The following is a 17,101-nucleotide window of genomic DNA, read 5'->3' as shown; positions in this document are numbered from 1 at the left end:
AGAATGAGATTTTCACTCTGCAGCGGAGAGTGCGCTGATATGAAACTTCCTGGCAGATTAGAACTGTGTGCCCGACCGAGACTCGAACTCGTGACCTTTGCCTTTCGCGGGCAAGATTCTCTACCAACTGAGCTACCGAAGCACGACTCACGCCCGGTACTCACAGCTTTACTTCTGCCAGTATCTCGTCTCCCACCTTCCAAACTTTACATAAGCTCTCCTGCGAAACTTGCAGAACTAGCACTCCTGAAAGAAAGGATATTGCGGAGACATGGCTTAGCCACAGCCTTGGGGATGTTTCCAGAATGAGATTTTCACTCTGCAGCGGAGTGTGCGCTGATATGAAACTTCCTGGCAGATTAAAACTCCTTTCTTTCAGGAGTGCTAGTTCTGCAAGTTTCGCAGGAGAGCTTCTGTAAAGTTTGGAAGGTGGGAGACGAGATACTGGCAGAAGTAAAGCTGTGAGTACCGGGCGTGAGTCGTGCTTCGGTAGCTCAGTTGGTAGAGCACTTGCCCGCGAAAGGCAAAGGTCCCGAGTTCGAGTCTCGGTCGGGCATACAGTTTTAATCTGCCAGGAAGTTTCAGCTTCGTCCATTCTTAAATTCGGTCAATAATCACGCGAAGTATAGAAAATCAGATTTTTGTTGGCGCGGGAAGCCAATAGCTAGGCAACCTGCAACATGTTTTGGGTTCCGAGATATTCGCTTAGTAATGTAGATTACATATTTACCCAACACAAATTATCACCACCATATTGGAATAAATATAGATCTGCTTATCTTTTGCCATAGTGACAGAAGAAAGTGCTACTCTCCATGAAGAATATTTCATACAGAGGGCCATAAAGAAAGAAGAAAATATGATCACTGATAAAGAAACACGAACAAAAGACCGATATTTCCAGTGATACAAAATAAGCAGGATATAAAACCACAAGAACGCCGCAGTAATGCCGCCACTACCATACTATTCTACATCTTTTCCCACGCCAAAATCCCATTTCAGTGCCGCGAATATAAAGAGTACATGATCACTTCTTCCGAGGCTACCAATAACAGATCTGATAATATATACCAGGAGTTATTCACTTAGAGCATGAACGAAATTCCTTTTACTTTATGTTGTTTTTGTTTGAGTGTTTAAATACTCTGTTTCGTTTCTACATTGATATTAAGAATAGGTGCTACAACGTAATTTGTAACTGCATACATAACGTACACTGATCAGCCAGAACATTGTGACCACCTACCTGATAGCCATTATGTTCACTTTGACACGGATAACAGCGCCGATGCGTCGTGGCATGGAAGCAATGAGGCCTTAGTAAGTCGCTGGAGGGAGTTCACACCACATCTGCACACACAAGCCACTCAGGAACTGTACAAACATAGAGAAAGTAACTAAATTGCAACAAATAGTGGAAGAAAAACGAGAACAACGTTTAGAAAAATGTACCATTGACGAAAATATACCAAGAATTCAATATGAATACAGTAACCATAAGGGAAAAAAACATACGTACGCTTACGAAGTTTAAAACAAAAAGCTGTATCAATTACTGAACGGGAATGCTGATATGTAAATTAATATCTACTACTGAACTGTAAATTAGTTAAATTGCAATTATAATAAATAATAACTGTTGAGAAAACGCTATGCTCACAACTTCCGCGATCTCATGACGATATCACATCGCTGTCTTTTATGATTCGGAAAAACCTATATAAGTCAAACAAATTTTCACGAGAGCCAAGACTTCAGAGCCCGCATCTCGTGGTCGTGCGGTAGCGTTCTCGCTTCCCACGCCCGGGTTCCCGGGTTCGATTCCCGGCGGGGTCAGGGATTTTCTCTACCTCGTGATGGCTGGGTGTTGTGTGCCGTCTTTAGGTTAGTTAGGTTTAAGTAGTTCTAAGTTCTAGGGGACTTATGACCACAACAGTTGAGTCCCATAGTGCTCAGAGCCATTTGAACCATTTCTTGAACCAAGACTTCAGCGGCTACTAGCACTTGGTACAAAATATAAAGTCCTTGTTAATACCCAAAATCTGTGATTCTACAATGGCTCTAAAGCTAACTGATAAGCTTATAAACAGTTTAAAATATTAAAACGTGACTGGTGGCAGTTTTCTGACGAATAATTCGCTTTTTTAATCACAGTCACAGGGTTCAGCATCCAGAATAGCTAACACATGAGAGGTTTGAAATTTAACACAAAACACTGCAGTACGGCCTACTGATAACGAATGGTACACCGCGACAGAGGTATATTATGTAGATATTTTCGAAAAAACAGTAACCATATGTATGTTATATACTGTATGCACCTGAATGCACATCGATCTTTCAGTGCAGATGCACAATAATATCCGACCTCTTGAGAGAATACAGTAGGGTTGCGACCGAAGAGAAATAATGGACAGGGGACACTACTTAGTAATGTGCGTCATATGGAGATTTGGATCAGACAGGAGACGTGATTTGATAGCCGAAGATGACTGTTCGCATTCGTATCCTGCTCCAGCACAAATTTTTATTTGTTGCCACTAAGTTATTTCAATGCCCCAATGCAGCAACAGTCGGAAATTTCTTTCAAGTCTTCAAAATGGCTCTGAGCACTATGGGACATTACTTCTGAGGTCATCAGTCCCCTATAACTTAGAACTATTTAAACCTAACGAACCTAAGGGCATCACAAACATCCGTGCCCGAGGCAGGATTCGAACCTGGGACCGTAGCGGTCCCGCGGTTCTAGACTGAAGCGCCTAGAACCGCAAGGCCACCACGGCCGGCTGCAAGTCTTCAGTTTCTATTTAAACTACGAGAACTATTCGTTTATTAAGGTCCGATCGGTCGTGATGTGGAAACCACAGTGAAAATTCATTGAAGTTTTGCACAAATGTGTTCTACAGTTTCTCTAGTACGCCTGTCGATCGTCTCACGTAGCTCTCTTCAGTTCTGAGCGCACAGCGCGCACATCAGATGTCTAAAAAACAGTGTCTTCTGTAAAGTATGACTGCCTGCTGAGAGTATGTAGCTGAGTGGTCAGTGCGACAGAATGTCAAACCTAAGGCCCTGGGTTCGATTCCTGGCTAGGTCTGAGATTTTCTCCACTTAGGGATTGGGTGTTGTGTCCGCCGGCCGCGGTGGCCGAGCGGTTCTAGGCGCTTCAGTCCGGAATCGCGTTGCTGCTACGGTCGCAGATTCGAATCCTGCCTCGGGCATGGATGTGTGTGATGCCCTTAGGTTAAGTAGTTGTAAGTAGTTCTAAGTAGTTCTAAGTTATAGGGGACTGATGACCTCAAATGTTATGTCCTATAGCGCTCAGAGCCATTTGAACAATTTTTGAGGCTGCTGAGAGATTTCGCCTGATTTCATGCAGCCCACATAACGCAACTGTCATGCGTTTCCTTCTTCATGACAATTCTCGGCCGCACACGGCATGGACAATGAAGACGCTCCTGCAGCATTCTCGATGGGAAATGTTTGACCACCCGCCGTGCAGCCCGGACTTTGCGCCCTCTGAGTTTCATCTCTGCTCCACTTGAACTGCTGGCTATGCAGACAGCATTCTGGCACAGACAAAATGCTGCAGACCAGGGCAGAGAACTGTCGGAAAGCAGAGACTGCTGCCTTCTGTAGCGACGGTGTTGAAAAGTTGGTACAACGCTTCGACAAATGTCTAAGACGGGGTGGGGAGTATGTAGAGAAGTAGCTGGAAGGTGCAGCTAACTATTGATAGTAAAACATTTTAACTTTTGTTGACTGACTTCGAACGTGAACTAGTCATTGGATATCACCCGAGTTACAAAATCATCAGGGGCATCTCAGCCCTTCTAAGGCTGTTAGAGTCGACTGTTGGTGATGTGTTTGTGAAGTAGAAACGCGAAGGAACGACTACAACTAACCTGGACAGGGATCATCAAGCATAGCGCAGGGTGGTTTGTAAAAATGTCTCATGAGTTCAGTGGAGCGAACAATTCGTGAGTTCCAAAGTGCCATCAGCAGTCCATCTAGCGCAATTCTTGTGCACATACAGATGGAGTAGTGCCAACAATGAAGTGAAGAGGAGGTGGTGTTACGCTATGGGGTCGTATTTTGTGGTTAGGGTGCACCCCTAATTGCTCTTAAAAAACGCGAAATGTGGGAGAATATGAATCCATTTTACAGCATTGTGTACCACGTGCAGTAGAGGAACATTATCTCAGCTTGACTATGCACCCTGTCATAAAGCAGCATTTGTGAGGCAAAGGTTCGTGGAGAATAACATTCCTGAAATGGAACAGCCTGCTCAGATTCCCGATTTGAACACAATGGAACGCCTTTGGGATGAGTTAAAAAACTCAGCTTCGGTCCAGACCCTTGCTTCCAACATCACTACCTTCAGGAGGAACTGGCTGCCAGTCCTCCACACACATTCCGATCCCTGTTTTAAAGTGTCGCCGGCCGCGGTGGCCGAGCTGTTCTAGGCGCTCCAGTCCGGAGCCGCGCTGTTGCTACGGTCGCAGGTTCGAATCCTGTCTCGGGCATGGGTGTTTGTGATGTCCTTAGGTTAGTTAGGTTTAAGTAGTTATAAGTTCTAGGGGACTGATGTCCACCACAGCAGTTGAGTCCCATAGTGCTCAGAGCCATTTGAACCATTTTTTTTAAAGTGTCCCCAGCAGAATTAAGGCCGTCATAGACGTAGGGTGATCGTACCGCGTGTAACATCCACTAATGGGTGTCCTGATACTTTTGATCACGTAGTGAATTTTGAATTTGAACTTTCTCACGCTATTAGATCACGTTCTGACTTGGAAAATATGGTTAACCATTGGATAATATGAATGTATTTTTAACTACTGAAATGTCATCTGTTTGTTCTGTTGTGGGTTGGCAGGAGAGCCAACACCATGATTATTAGAGGAAGCCGAAAGGCACGCGTTTTAGCTCACGCAGGCTGGCGTGAGGTCTGGAACAGGACAAGGAAATTAGAATTTAGAAAAACGGACGTAGCTGGTGGAATACTTATGTTTAATCCATTAATGATGAGCGTCGCTCTTGACTGTACATTATTCACAAGATAAATAGTAATTGATAATGGCTCCTTGCTAGGTCGTAGCAAATGACGTAGCTGAAGGCTATGCTAACTATCGTCTCGGCAAATGAGAGCGTATTTTGTCAGCGAACCATCGCTAGCAAAGTCGGTTGTACAACTGGGGCGAGTGCTAGGAAGTCTCTCTAGACCTGCCGTGTGGCGGCGCTCGGTCTGCAATCACTGATAGTGGCGACACGCGGGTCCGACGTATACTAACGGACCGCGGCCGATTTAAAGGCTACCACCTAGCAAGTGTGGTGTCTGGCGGTGACACCACATGTTCCTTCTAAGCTGAGAAAATATTCAAAGCGAGTGAGCTGTGAAAGGGAGTTGGCTTTATCCAGAATTTGCATGGTTCCAGAATGTCATGTAGGTCTATACTTGAGAGCCGAACGATTCTATTCCTGCCCAGGGAATTCGCAGTATGTATACTGACGAAAATAGAAAAGTATGATTAGAGCGGAATCTGACTAGCAGTTTTTTGCTAATGTCCAAAAATTTTCCAAAACTTATAATTTGTTTACAAATGGCGTTGAAGCTTCACCTCTTAACACTGAACATTTTACACTACCGCACATGAGCTTTAAGGTGATGCAATTTTCCAGAGAGCACCCTGAAAAATACAATATGGGAGCGTGATTTTACGTTACGAAATGTAACAATACTTTTAACAGGATGCTGACAATCAAAAGCTTATCGAAATCAATATGAGCATAAAGGAGAGCAATGAGGAAGGCATTCAGTGACTTTAAAAGTAAAGTTTTGTCAACCCGTCTGAGTAAAGACCTTGAGAAATTTTGTTCTGACGTAAAATCAGTAAGCGGTTCGAAATCCTCTCTTCATTCACTCAGTGACTTTTCTGGCACCGAAACGGAAGATAACGCAGAGAAGGCCGAAATACTAAATTCGGGCTTCCGAAATTGTTTCATTCCGGAAGATAGAAATACGGTTCCTCCTTTTAATCGTACGAATGCCCAAATGGCAGATATTGAGATAACCGATCACGGAAAGGAAAAGCACCAATACTCTCTTAGTAGTGGAAAGGCATCAGAACGAGGTGAGATACCTATAAGAGTCTACAAAGATTATGCCAGAAAACGTGCTCTCCTTGTAGCAGCATTGATCGTATAACACTAGACCAAAAAAAGCTACCTAGCCACTGGAAAAAAAACGCAGGTCATTCCCGTTTTCAAGAAGGGTCGTAGCACAGAAGCATATAATTATAGGCCAATACAGTTGGCATCAATATGTTGCAAGGTTATGGAACATGTTTTACGCTCAAGAATTGTGACGTTTTTAGACAATGAAAATTTCGTCTATAAAAATCAACATGGATTCCGCAAACAAAGATCTTGCGAAACTCGGCTCGCTCTGTTCCTCCAAGACACCCACAACGCTGTAGACAGCGGAGCTCAGCAGAGGCCGTGTTCGTTGACTTCAGGAAGGCATTCGACGCCATCCCGCGTATCCGTTTAGTGAAAAAAAAATACGACCTCATTATCGGACCAGATTTTCGACTGCATTCAAGACTTCCTCTCAGATAGAACTCAATACCTCACTCTTAACGGAACAAAGTCGACAGATGTAAATATAATTTCCGAAATATCCCAAGGAAGTGTGATAGGACCGTTACTGTTTACAATGTATGTAAATGATCTAACAGAAAGCGTCGAAAGGTCTTTAAGACTGTTCACAGATGATGGCGTTGTCTATTGGAATGTAGCAATACTAGAGGACAGCATCGGTTTGCAGAATGACCGGCAGAGGGTTGATGGATGGTGCAGGGTCTGGCAGCTGATTCTGAACTTAAATAAATGTAACATATTGCGCATACATAAGGAAAGAAATCCACTACTGTAAAACTACAATATTGATTGCAAATTACTGGAGGCAGTATCTACTGTAAAATATCTAAGACTAACAATCCATTGCGATCTTAACTGAAATAGCCACATGAATCAAACAGTCAGAGAAGCGGATGCCAGACTGAGATTCATAGGAACAATCTTAAGGAAATATAGCTCATCCACGATGGAAGTGGTATACAAGACGCTTGTTCTACTGAATCTTGAGTATTGTTCATCTATGTGGGAACCTTACGAGGTAGAAGTGGTAGAAGAGATAGAGAACATCCAAACAAGAGCGGCGCGTTTCGTCACAGGATCGTTTAGACGGCACGAGACAATATCACCTAGGAATAAGACCTCTACAGTATCTTTGGAATCGATCGTGACGTAAGTGCTATGGGTCATGCTAAACAGAGTGAGATAAGCACTGTCGGGTGTGCTGTCGTGGTATGGATGATGATTAGCGTTTTAGGGCGCACAACAGCGAGGTTATCAGCGCCCGATGGTATGGAGGTTGGGAATGTGAATACGGAGAAGAAATCTTAATTCTTTAAGTTAATGCTACTTTAACATTTAACTATGCCACGCAGTATGCCTTCATGTAGAGGCAGTTATTATACACAAGGAAAAAAATTAGTGTATTCTATTTCCCACGTGATGAAAATGCAAAGAGAGGATGGATAAAAGCAGTTCATCGAGATAATTTTACGCCTACAGATGACTCTGTGGAAAAGAGCAGTTTTAGCAAATATATCCACTAAACATTTATGTTTAGTGTGGGCGTTAATTGTAAATTATAAACAATGTATATAGGGAAATTGTTTTATCGCACTAATGTAACCTAATCTATTATTTTTAACAGGTTTGTGAGCAGCACTTTCATGCAGACAGTATAGAAAGAAGTTCATCAGTATATGATCCTAAGACCTGAAATTAATTACAGCACCTCATGGTCGTACACGGCTATGGAGAGGTAAGTTGAGTGTTTACTGATTTTGTGGCAGGTTTTTATTAGTGAAGGAATCTGTTGCCATTATGACTTATAATGTAAGATAATGGCAATTAGTATATTTGTTATATGTGCATACCATTATTATTACTACTTGGACGTCCTGTATATATGACTACACCTTCAACATGTAGAGAACCTCCTGAGGACTGAAGACAGTGTTTGAAAATTGCTTCTATTAGTTCTGCTTTAAATGAAGGTTTGACTAGTCATGAAGAACATGTAAAGTCAACATCATACTCTTCCCTTAAAGAATTATATGATAAAATTAATACTTGATTTGGGTGAGTGGATCTATGTTCAAAAGAAAACTATTTTATATTTCCTGTTAATTAGTGACGTGCCATTTCTGAAAGTTCTGTGTAATGTCACAATTAGTGTAGTCTTAAGCCTCACTGTTCATGTAAATGATCTGCAGATTGTTCACATACAGAACTTCAAGTTTCCAGTAACTGTAAATAATACGACACAGTTAGCTTTTTTTGGGTCATCAGTCTTCTGACTGGTGCACTTGCAACCTACGTACTCAATTATTTGCTGGATGTATTCCAATCTCTGTCTTCCTCTACAGTTTCTGCCCTCTAGTGTCATGGAAGTCATTCCCTCATGTCTTAACAGATGTCCTATCGTCAAGTCCCCTCGCCTTGTCAGTGTTTTCCAGTCCAATGGCAGACGTTAAAAGAGAAGCGTTGTGCATCACGGAGAGGTTTACTACTAATGTTTCGAGAGAGCGGTTTTCGGGAAGTCAGACAACATATTACTTCCTCCCACATACCTCTCGCGAAATGACCACGACGAGAAAATTCTAGAAATTGGAGGTAATGCAGCGGCTTGCAGACAATCATTCTTTGATAGTTACCATGAGCAAGTGGAACAGGGAAGGGGGAAGAATCAGAGGTACCAGAAGTACCCTCCGCCACACACCGTTAGGTGGCTTGCGGAGTGTGATGTAGATGTAGATGTACCGTGGGTAAAGTTACTCACTGCTTTAATCCGCTGTTTTGTGTTGTCAGTTATGTGACATATTTATAGATTCATTCATTATGCTTGCAAAAGTATACCGAAAGCCACTTAAAAATGCAGCGCAGGTCCTCTTCTGGTTACATCTCACACAGTGTCGCCTAGCACGCGATGGCTCAATCATTACGACAGCCTGCACCTTTGCAGGTGACGAAAGTTTTACTGAAATGTGCCTCTCTGTGGTCTGACAAGCAGCTGGCACTCTATAACCCTTCTTGTATGTTTTATAGCATTCAGACCTGAATTTAAGACAGGAATTAACGTAACCAGTATTTTTGCCATAAGATCACTCCCTTGAATCCAAGCAACAGAAATGTATGCTGTTTTCGTGTACGGATTCTCAAATGTCTTCTCCACTTTGTTTCTGGACTGCAGAAAGGAACTGATCTCTCAGAATATTCCTGTGATAATTTACTATAGTACTGCCACGTGGAGTTGCAATAGCCTCAGGCAGTTTTGTGGGGCACACTGTCACATATTGCAAATTTTGTAGTTGGAACAGCGCAGTCCGTGAGGCACTGTGCTACATACAATCCATTATACGCAATCGTATGAATGTGTGGTGCCTATTCTTTCGGACATGTCTGAAAGAACAGACACCACGCACTCATGTAACTGATTCGCCTGGACGGGCAACAGGTCCGCTTCTTCAGTGCGGATGCATAAGTACGATCGATCTCCAGCGCGAATCTCAGCCGGCCGCGGTGGTCTAGCGGTTCTAGGCGCTCAGTCCGGAACCGCGCTACTGCTACGGTCGCAGGTTCGAATCCTGCCTCGGGCATGGATGTGTGCGATGTCCTTAGGTTAGTTAGGTTTAAGTAGTTCTAAGTTCTAGGGGACTGATGACCACAGATGTTAAGTCCCATAGTGCTCAGAGCCATTTGAACCATTTTTGCGAATCTCAGAGCAGTGAGCATGTAGGAAATGGATAGGTACTGCGGATAGATGGACCCCGGTGGGAATGTGGGTCGGCTGTGAGGCGTCCCGAGATACTCCTCGCATTTACGATTACCTTGTGTCCCTGCTGGCGCAGTGGGTAACGGACCTTCGTCGTTAGCAGGCAGTCCCGAGTTCGAATCCCGCAACGGCACACATTTTCAGTCGTCGCCGCTGATTCCGTGTAATGTCACGATGCAGCTGACATCAGTAATCGTTTCCTTTTCCTATCCTCTCTCTCCAACCTTTCCCCCTCTCCCTCTAATTTACACATTGTATGCAAGCTTCTACTGGCACAATTCGTAGAATATCGTGAATCATCACTTCACGCTGCCGTTACTCATTATACTGTAGTTTTCTGACGTTGCTTCTCGTACCATGCGAGGCAGCGTCTGTGTGTATGAATGAATCTTGTATTCACCTGGTAGTTTAAAATCATCGCGGCACACTGTCTTGCTATTAATTCTTTTAAGATTAGAAGATTTACAGTTTGGCGCAGCTAGTCCCCCAATTATGTACTGCTCCAGAGGTCAAAATATGTGGGCAGACCCAGCGAGGTGGCGCAGTGGTTCGCACACTGGACTCGCATTCGGGAGGACGACGGTTCAGAACCGCGTCCGGCCGTCCTGATTTAGGTTTTCCGTGATTTCCCTAAATCGCTTCAGGCAAATGCCTGGACGGTTCCTTTGGAAGGGCACGGTTGATTACCTTCCCCATCCTTCCCTCATCCAATGGGACCGATGACCTCGCTGTTTGCTCCCCTCCCCCAACCAACCAACGATAGGGGCAGACTGTACACTTTTTGGGGGTGTTTCTATGTCTCAGGTTTCCACTTCAGTGCGAAATCGGAAACAGTTGTTACTGGTACGTGTAGAATTGCTGAAGCCACTTCAATCAGTGGTATAAATTATTCGAGGACGTTACCCACCTCCATAGCCGACGTCGCTAACAAATACTTGTGCAGCGGCGTTCGACACTTAGGTAATTGCTGTGGATGATGATGGTGGATGAATATTTCACTATAAGTAGTTGGACGACAATGAAAGACGATATGGTGACGGAAATTTCCTTATCGTCATACCGTCCGCTGACACGTTGGGCTCAACTGAGTTAAATTTCAAAGCTGCCCTGAGCGTTCGATGTTATAGGATATGTGAAACCACTGAAGATACGGCGGCCTCTTTGCTGCTACTCGATAGTATTGGGCACTGAGCAGGAGAGAGACTTAAGCCTCTCCCTTTCCTGTTTCGTCACCATCAACAATAAAAACAGAACACGACATTACACTCTACATTCTACTGGCACCCAGCTAATGCACGACGCTCATACTTCTCAACGATAGGGACACTGCACCAAGTGAAAAAACATTTCCAATGTGACGACTGAACAACCCACGTGGTCTCCTAGACACTAATCATGAATGGCTTTATTTTACTGCGAATTTTGAAGATTGTGAGCACTACCAAATGTTCCGCTTCAATCTTTTGTGCAGCGGTCTTACATCACACGGGTGCAATTTGTCGCTTGGCTTACAGCATTCTTCTCCGGTCGATTGTCGATATTCCTGGGAAGTTGCTTTACCTCTATGTACGATGAATGCTCCTTATTCGGATAAAAATTACATAAGTGCCCTCCTCCCCGTGCCCTTTTTGAATTCATTAGTTTATGTACGATAATATTACGTAATATACACCACAATAAATTCCGGAGACTTGCCTATTGGCCGGCCGCTGTGGCCGAGCGGTTCTAGGCGCTTCAGTCTGGAACTGCGCGACCGCTACGGTCGCAGGTACGAATCCTGCCTCGGGCATGGATGTGTGTAATGTCCTTCGGTTAGTTAGGTATAAGTAGTTCAAAGTTCTAGGGGACTGATGACCTCAGATGTTAAGTCCCATAGTGCTCAGAGCCATTTGAACCATTTTTAGTAATAAGGTGAACAAATAAATTTCTCAGACGAGTTGGATTAGTAAGGAATTGAAATTTTAAGCCTCGTAGTATGAAAACAACTGTTAGTAAGCTCACTGCGAAGACGAGCATTCTGCTCAAGTTATAACATGATGGAGAAAATCGAACCCTTGTGGCAGTTAGTGGTATAAATAAAATAACACATTCGTACACGGCGCACTATTACATCACAGCATCTGAAAAATTGTTGCTTAAAGTTTTTCTGTGCTTATAAGGAACTCATAATTAATTTGGACCTCGAGGTACAGAAGAGGTCAATCATTTAACGGACTCCTTAAGAATGTTTACGTCACTTGTTCCAAATTTGGGATATTGACAAATTCAATTTACAAATCATATATTGATAACATTTTAAACCATACCTCGCTGACAATAAGTTTTTCTGATATTTGATTCCTGGAGAGTGCAAATTAATACCGTCATGTATAACAGCATGATCATACGTAGACAACGAGGGCCAACAGACTTGCACAGTAGAAGTAGTGCCGCCGTCCTGCACACATGTGTGCCAACCATGTGATGTTTATTTTTATCGCCAAGCTAAAAGCTTTATATCGAGGACTGAAAATTACAGTCTGCTTTCGCTGGACGAAAGATCTGTAACCAAAGACTGGAAAGTTGCACAGGTCACACCAATATTCAAGAAAGGTAGTAAGAGTAATCCACTAAATTACAGGCCCATATCGTTAGGTCGATAAGCAGCAGGATTTTAGAACACATATTCTGTTCAAACATTATAATTTACCTCGAATGAAACGGTCTATTGACATACAGTCAACATGGGTTTAGAAAACATCGTTCCTGTGAAACACAACTAGCTCTTTATTCACATGAAATGTTGAGTGCTGCCGTCCGCGGTGGCCGAATGGCTCAGGCGCTTCAGTCCGGAACCGCGTGACTGCTACGGTCGCAGGTTTGAATCCTGCCTCGGGCATGGATGTGTGTGATGTCCTTAGGTTAGTTTGGTTTAAGTAGTTCTAAGTTCCAGGGGACTGATGACCTCAGATGTTAAGTCCCACAGATGTCAGAACAGCTTTTTTTGTGCTGTTGACAAGGGATTTCAGATCGATTCCGTATTTCTGGATTTCTGGAAGGCTTTTGACGCCGTACCACACAAGCGGCTTGTAGTGAAATTGCGTGCTTATGGAATATCGTCTCAGTTATGTGACTGGATTTGTGATTTCCTGTCAGAGAGGTCACAGTTCGTAGTAATTGACGGAAAGTCATCGAGTAAAACATAAGCGATTTCTGGCGTTTCCCAAGGTAGTGTTGTGGGCCCTTTGCTGTTTCCTATCTACATAAACGATTTAGGAGACAATCTGAGCAGCCGTCTTCGGTTGTTTGCAGATGACGCTGTCGTTTATCGACTAATAAAGCCATCAGAAGATCAAAACAAATTGCAAAACGATTTAGAAAAGATATCTGAATGGTACGAAAAGTGGCAGTTGACCCTAAATAACGAAAAGTATGAGGTCATCCACGTGAATGCTAACAGGAACTCGTTAAACTTCGGTTATACGACAAATCAGTCTAATCTAAAGGCCGTAAACTCAAGCAAATACCTAGGTATTACAATTACGAACAACTTAATTTAGAAGGAACACATAGAAAATGTTGTGTGGAAGGCTAACCAAAGACTGCGTTTTATTGGCAGGACACTTAGAAAATGTAACAGATCTACTAAGGAGACTGCGAACACTACGCTTGTCCGTCCTCTTTTAGAATACTGCTGCAAGGTTTGGGATCCTTACCAGATAGGACTGACGGGGTACATCGAAAAAGTTCAAAGAAAGACAGCACGTATTGTATTATCGTGAAATATGGGAGAGAGTGTCACAGAAATGATACATGATTTGGGGTGGAAATCATTAAAAGAAAGGCGTTTTTCGTTGCGACGGAATCTTCTCACGAAATTCCAATCACCAACTTTCTCCTCCGAATGCGAAAATATTTTGTTGACACCGATCTACATAGGGAGGAACGATCACCACAATAAAATACAGGAAATCAGAGCTCATACGAAAGATATATCGTTTATAGGTACCCTGCGGGTATCGCACAATCGGGTGGATGCAGTGACGATTCACGACATAATTCATGACCAACTTTCAGCACCGATTTTTCAGGCAATGATATCGTGTGCGTGGTGCGTATCAAAATTAATTCCCCCAAAATAAATATTTTTCAATCCAAACAAAGTCTGTTTTCAGCCCAGTCTTCGAAAGGAACGATGTAGTGGCGCACTCATCAGACGTTCTTGGTGTCGCCAGTATTTTTACTTCGAATGTTTACAAGACATGTACCGTTCCTTTAATTGTTCGAAATAAACTGGGGACACGTAACAGGGTGAGCCAGAGAGCCATAGCAAAGCGACCAGGATTAAATTTTTAATTCTACACTAATCCAGGTCGTTTGAGAAATTTCTTTGGCTACATGTTATTATTCGTTATTGATACCTTAGGAACCTTTGTATTTCTACCAATTCTGAACAGGAAAAAATACAAATGAAATAAAATCTACAGTATGCGTTTGAAAATCGAATACAGGTTTTCTGCTCCACAGCCAGATGCAATGGTTGCTACGCCAACGGTTGTTTCGTCGACAATTGCTTACCTTTATTGGTACAGAAGTGGCGGTTGCAAAAATTTCTTTTCTTCGATTTCTAGCTAATTATCCACTTGCGGCCTCCATATATGATGCTGAAAAAAGCTCGATTTTTAGTTAAATATCGATCGTGTCAATTCAGAGTCGACTGCGCATCACGAATTTTTGGAGTGTTCCTCTCAAAAACGGAGCGTTCTTGAGCCAAAGTATCTTAGCGTCTATCATTTTAGTTTGTACATAAGCGACCTGCAAAATAAGAGCTGAATCGGTTAGCCGTCTTTGAGATCTCCACTTATTTTCTATTTCAAGGTATTTTATCCTAACTAAAGATAATTTTTTGTGCTGAAAATGAGTATTACCGCAGGAAGAGTTGGATGCGCAACGCTGCGCCGTTAGGTCTGCTCGCGGAAATGAAAGCCCGTGGGCGCGAGGCGTCGCCCGGGAGGCGGGAGGCGGGAGGCGACGCGTGTGAAGGAATGCGACGTCGCCGGCCGCCCACACCGGATATGACGTCACACGTGCCCCTTTCGCGACGCGCGCAGGCTCCCATACTAATGCTACCCCCACAGGGTGAACGCCCACGCTGCCGGACAGCCGCCGCTTCCGGACACTCTCCCCCTCCGCTGCCCACTGCACGCGGACGTGTTCGACATGTCATTGTTGCGAAGGCAAATGGCTGCCGGCGTTTGGACGTTGGAACAGCAGGGCTTTTGGAGACTGCTCACTAGCTACCCGTAAGACACTGTGGCAAGTCATATTCGAGCGAACTAGAGGGCGATGGGTCTCAAACAGTACAGCACAGGCACCAAAAAATTAAGGTGCGTTTATGTGCCAAAGCATTTCATTACGGTGCGTGGAGCCAAGTGGTCGAGAAGTGGCAACTGGATGACTAGCGTCTTTTTTTCTGACACGTTAGCAGAGGTTACATCATCATAAAGATGTTTCGACGATCAATTCAACAAAAAAAAAAAATCAAACATTGCACGTTTTGAAATGGAAGAACATGCGAAGACTGAGCTTTTCATCTACAGGTCACCCTCCTTATCAAAAATGACCGATATGATATTCAATACGTCTTACGGCCTGTAAGGCTTTGGACAAAAAAATATCCTTCGTGCATCGTTTTACTCCCTCCGAAGATTGTGATATAAAGGAACGAAACTCAGAAACTAAACCAGTTTATGTCTATTAAATATACTGACGCGGGACAATATTGTGATGGTAACGATAACTGCGTTTAGCAAACCGAATTCTTACAAAAAACAGCAATTACCCACTACCGACAATCGAAGTATTAAGTTCAAAAATAGTAATAAAGGTTCTGAATTAACGTAATCCTACCCAGTAACATCCTAGAAAATCCCTAAAAAGTCAAGAAACAGCTGTACCCCTTACAGGTCAAAACCGATTTTTAAAGAATCTTCCGCAAGAGCGTATTAATAATATGGCGAGAAAACATGAAAAATATATCAGACAGGGTGAGCAGTATTTTCAGATTATTTGCTAGCAGCGCCACTATGAGGATGCAAATCAGGCTTGATTTAAATATATATGTGCGTTGTAACGGTCGTTAGCGTTTGTTACTTTTGAGATGGTGAGATGATGTTAGTCAAGAATGCTTTTAAGGCGACAAAGACGGAAGTATAAAACAAACCATCCCAGATATGCAGAGCACTTAAAGCACCACAACCATCATTCTGAGAACTTAGCACAAGACATTAAAATAAGTGAAACAAATGCCTCATCACAATGTAGAGAAGGTATCACGTCTATAAATCCATTACACAGAACAAACGGGTGACGAACGACCAGAGCCATATCAACACAACTCCTCTGCTAATTCTAATAAAAAAATGGTAAGGTAAATATAACGATATCTAATATACACCTAACCATACCAAAACAAACACAAATTCATACACACGCGCGCGCGCGCGCGCACACACAGATGTGAACGTAGAGAGAGAGAGAGAGAGAGAGAGAGAGAGAGAGAGAGAGAGAGAGGGAGAGAGAGAGAGAGAGAGATTGCAAATATCACAAACACGCATTCGTTAGCTGGCTATAGCATTCTAGCATTCAACACTTGGCAACATCATCCAAAACATAAGATGAAGTAAATGAGTGTTCATTTCCTAGTGGTGTTCAAATGAAATTTCGAGTGTCGGTAAGCAGAGTATCAAATCTAAGACAGCAACAAAAAGACATGTACAGCAGCTTCACCGAAACTCGGAATTAAAATTTTAAACTATTATAAAATCGTAGAGAATAAGAAAGTGACAGAACTGTTTACAGGCTCAATTTACAAAGGTCATTATGTAAAACACAAATAGTATAAATACAAAAAATGTACACATTTCAAGCCAACTGATGATGCCTTTCAAATATAAAGGCACAACGCGTATGGCACCAAAAATTCATTTTATTAAGTTGTAATCAGACGGACCTAAAGTGATAATTGTGAACATAATATCACATACAACAGAGGGTGACAGGACTACAGAAGTTAAAAAGGTTAATAATCTAGCAGTGGTAAACTTTGTGGTATTTTTATTGCTAAAATTATCAAGTACGATTTCCACTATACATAGTAAAAACACAACAAGCTGTAGATACTTTACTAGCATTCCTTCTGTGTAAAATGTCTCG

General features: G+C 42.9%; 1 non-coding gene across 1 annotated transcript; it reads left to right on the top strand.

The window, feature by feature from the left end:
• Positions 1–482: 482 nt before the first annotated feature.
• Positions 483–557, top strand: Trnas-cga. The gene has a single exon. It is a non-coding gene; the product is annotated as a tRNA-Ser (tRNA).
• Positions 558–17,101: the final 16,544 nt, after the last annotated feature.

Source organism: Schistocerca americana, chromosome X, assembly GCF_021461395.2.
Source record: "Schistocerca americana isolate TAMUIC-IGC-003095 chromosome X, iqSchAmer2.1, whole genome shotgun sequence".
In the NCBI taxonomy this organism is placed as follows: Eukaryota; Metazoa; Arthropoda; class Insecta; order Orthoptera; family Acrididae; genus Schistocerca; species Schistocerca americana.
The sequence above is the reverse complement of the archived record's forward strand: the minus strand, read 5'-3'. Positions and strand labels throughout refer to the sequence as shown.